A 4863-nucleotide genomic window follows, 5' to 3' on the forward strand; every position below is an offset into this window, starting at 1 on the left:
AATCACATGTTTTCAAGTGTGTTTTCAAGTTGGTAGTCTCCAGACAAGTTAGAGATTTCAAGTACCTACTTTCGTCATCCTAGTGATAGATGAACAAAAGACTCTATATCACCTATGACAAGAATAGTAATAAAGACCAACGAAACATAACTGAATAACCTTTCCAAGTCATTTGATCTCATGATATTGTCATCTATGCAGACATCATTGCCTTCATGAATACACCACGCTGGCGTACTACAAAAAAATAAAGACAAGAAGAGGTAAAAATAAAGATACAACCTTCAACAAGTCAACAAACAACGAAACGAATAAATAGCTAAATAAGTTAAATAAATACATATATAAATAACAATAAATAAATATGAATAAATAACAATTTACGCATACAAAAAGACGAGTAATAGTATAAAGTAAAGTATATTCGTAAACAAACCAACAAAAAACAAATAAACGAATAAAGAATAGATAAATAGGTAAACAAATTACTTAAATAGATAAACACATGAAGAACTTGTTAGGATGCGCAGCGGGCCACCCTCATCACCCACCACCACCACCACCACCATCACCTATTTCCCTCCACACTTACACCCTCCACATGCCGTCCCGCAACACCCACACACCCACAACACCTTCATCACACCCTTACACAACAACAGCAACACTTACCCACGCCACAGCCCCGCAGAGGATACACACGCGGCACTGGTAACACGGAAACACACACGCACATACACATGTCACAACACTCCGCCGCCATGGTAGTCACTGGAGGGCTCAGGCTGTTGTAAAGGTGCGGATTTGTAATTATTTTTTCTCTATGTTTGTTGCATATTCGTAGTTATGTAGGTTTTATTCTTGATATTTTGTGGTGTGTTTGATCTCTTTTCTTGTGAGTGTGGTTGTGGTAAGGTTGGAAATGAAAGGTGTGGTGGTGATAAAGGTTTCCAAGTTTGTTAGGTAGACTGTTTGTATGTGATGATTTGTTCTATTTGGGGTGTTTGTATCGATTATTGTATTTTTTTGTGTTTGAAATGTGTGCTTTATTTTTGTAACAGCAAGGTTTGTTGATTGACTTGACTAGTGTTTTTTACTTAGTGTTTATAAAGACTGTGGTTAGTTACAATTTCTTTACGTTTGTTTGTCTGTTTTGCTTACTTGTTGGTTTTTATATCGTTTTATTATCTATATCGATTGTAAATTTATCAATACTCGAATCATGGAAGAGAAGACTGTTTGATAGTAGTAGTATTAGTAGTAGTTTATTGACCACAATTCTTAGGATACATTGCTTATAATGGGAAAAGGAACATACCTACATGACTTTTATATCTTTTTCATATGTCCAAATAATTTCATACAGGCTATTTTTTTCTCTTTGGACTAAATGCTAAAACAAGAGATAATCAATTGCCGCTTAAATAAACACACCGGCTATTGAAGACACTAAATCGATACATAGCCAACAAATGAAGTGACAAGGATCGTGAATATAAAGCACTTCCCAACGTGAGATAGTGAATAAAACGAAGATAATGATGATAATTAAAATTTATTTTCTCTTTAGTGTAGTTGGAATTAAACTGGCATATTAGAGCACTTGTGTGTGTGTGTGTGTGTGTGTGTGTGTGTGTGTGTGTGTGTGTGTGTGTGTGTTCGTTATCGTATCAATATCAAAATTATTAATATTCATAGTGCAGCTTGAACATTCAGTCTCTGTAGTATGATGTAGTAATTGCAGTCATTGGAGACAAATGAACGAAAGAGAGCATGAGAGTGGTGCATTACAGCTCCCATCAGCCTGGAGAGTCAAGCAAGGTCACCTCATTATGCTGGCAAGACTGAGAAAGTTGGGAACTGTGTCTTCACCTTTCCACAGTAATGAATGGCCTCCACACTGGGCAAACTAATCGTGCACTAGACCCTGCTCACAAACTGCGTCTTACCTCCACGGACACTTATAGAACACCTGATGTGGAAGTCCTCGTGATTTTCAAGTGTGTTTTCATGATTCTGGTAACATTTCAACGTTTTAGTTTTTATATGAGGGAAAAGCAGGCCAAGGGCAACATAGAATAAAAAAAAAAAGAAAACCTAGTTGCATGTCCCCAAGCAGGTCCGAGAGGTTAGACAAAAGAAAGGGATAAATATTTTGAAACCTCTCTCTTAAATTAAGTCAGATCATAGGAAGTTTGATTCTGGCATCTGCCTGAATGGGTGACTTAGCTTAACTACTTTTCAAAATACGTTTTTCTGAAACTTATGATGATTTTAAGGTTATTAAGTGTGTTTTCACAAACCAAGTGATAGTTTGATGAGGATTCTGCATAACCGACAGGAAAAAGAGCCTTTAAAATGGTCCTAATGGGAGTCTAGAGTGGTTTAGATGACACACATGAGAGCATGAATTATCATCTCTGTGGCCTTTACAATGGTGCTAATGGCAGTCTAAAGCAGTTCAGATGACTTTAGAGTTCCTAAGTATATGTTGTCATGAATCCAGCGACAGTTTAACAAGAATTTCACATAACCAATAAGAAAAACACCCATGAGAGCACGAATTATCATCTCTGTGGCCTTTACAATGGTGCTAATGTGAGTCTTGAGCACTTCAAAACACCGTACTTGCCTTCTGACCTCACCATAAGTAACGAATGACCTTCACGCTAAACAAACCAATCGTGCAGTGGACAGTATTGAGAAACATTTGCGTGTCTTATCTTAGTGACTTTCCAAAATGCCTATATAGGAAGTTATTCGGGTTTTAGATGTCTTCATGAATTTAGTGATAGTTAAGCAGGGATTCAGCATCAGTAGGTGGGAAAAAATAGCTTTGACAACACGGCTTATCATCGCTGTGTCTTTTGAAAAATAGTTTTGATGAAGCTAAGACGTTTCAAAGCACGGTTCTTGACTTTCTAACACTCCACAGTATTTTTTTTTTTTTTTTTGTAGTAACTTCCACTCCAAGCAAAGACAAATCAATCATGCACTGGACTATATATTTCTAAACATTTCTGGGCATTATCTCCGATGCTTTTTTCAATACCTGTTGTGGAAGTTTTTTGGGGGATTTCCATTATGTTGTCATGGTTCTACGTAGTGTCGTCTTAGTAAGGAATCTGTATCATCACTAGAGAAACACCAATGACAACAAGAATTGATATATCTCTGAATTTTAACGCTTTGACAGCTGTTTAGTACATGTATCCTTAGTCACCAATCACTCTGACACATTTTTACTTGTTCTACAACCACAAACTGGATAAGAATTGCAAACCCTATTCTTTCAATCACTTTTATTTCGTGTAGGTGCTTATATAGATTTCATGTAATCCTTCTGGTGATAGTCAGGGTTTCGTGTCGCAGCGAAAGAGCTGGAAATAGTCGTAATGGGAGCCTAAAGCATTTCAACATACGGTTCCTGGATCCTGACTCTTCACAAGCAATGACTGCCACACTCTCCGAGACGCTTCGGGCGAATCTTTCTGGGCGAAGTTTGGACGTCCCTCAAATAGACGCCGCCTCAAGAAAAGAAATTAACGTCTGTAATGGAAGATATTGGAGCTTTCAATTATATTTTCATATTTTCATAAGTTTAACGAGGGCTCCGGATCAAAAACAGAGGAAACATCCATGACAACCCAATTAATCATTTCTGTGGCCTCTGGAAACAGTCTCGGCGAGGGAACAAAGCGTTTCAAAACACAGGTCGCGGCCTCCACTGGTCTTCCACGGCACGAAGGAATGGATGAGGCCGAGGGCAGGACGGCAAGGCAAGGAGGCACACCCTCACACCCTCACAACCTGAGCGGGGCGAGCAGCGAGGCCAGGCCATCAGCTGCGGCTCCACCCATGCCAGGCGTCACCTTCAAGCAAGTCAGATTCAAGGGAATTGTAAAAGAGAAAGGAAAACAGGATGAATAGAAAAGATTAATTGTTGAAAGACTATTGTTGCTTCGTCTGCAAGGCAATGTTTCATTTGTTCTTCTTTTTCCTTTCTCCTTTTTTTTTTATATTATTTCTTTCTCCTTTTTCTTATTTTTATTCTTAGCCTTATTTTTTTTTTCTTGTAATTATCATTTTCTCTTTCTTACCAATGTTTTTTTCTAACTTCTTGCTCTCCTTCTTTTCCTCCTTCTCTTCCTCCTCCTCTTCCTCCTCTTCCCCCTCCTCTTCTTCCTCCTGCTCCTCCTCCTCCTCCTCCTCCTCCTCCTCCTCCTCCTCCTCCTCCTCCTTCTCCTTCTCCTCCTCCTCCTATTATATTATGTGAAGGCGACACAACTGGCAAAAGAAGATGGAGAATAAAACGAAACGGAAAGCATTGCCTAACGAACACCTATCGAAGGACAGCCACCATTTCATTAAAGAGACGATTTGTGCCTCCCTTTATGTACTCTGAATGTGTAAAGGAAAGCAGAAGACTGACTAATGCAGAAAGAAAAGAGAAGAAATGAGATCACTACTTGAAAGACCGCCATTATTGATTCTACAAACCATCACCTTCCCTTTCTTTATCTATTATGAACGTGTAAAAGAGATCAAGAGTAATTAATGGACATAGAGAGTTAAATCAAGAAAAGTTTACCGAAGATCACTGTTGAAAGAACGTTATTTTTGATTTTGCAAAACATCACATTCATTTTTTCTAATCTATTCTGAGAGTGTAAGGGAGAACAAGGCTACATATACCAAATGAAAATAGATAGAAATAGAAAAAAAGAATAATATTAATTGAAGATCACAACTCAATCGCTGATATCATACTCTACAAATTCATACACACCATACTAAATGGAAAGAAAAGGGAAAAAGACTACGTATAACAAATGAAGATAGAAAAAAAAATAGAGGAAAAAT

The sequence above is a fragment of the Portunus trituberculatus genome, chromosome 10, assembly GCF_017591435.1.
Source record: "Portunus trituberculatus isolate SZX2019 chromosome 10, ASM1759143v1, whole genome shotgun sequence".
NCBI lineage: Eukaryota > Metazoa > Arthropoda > Malacostraca > Decapoda > Portunidae > Portunus > Portunus trituberculatus.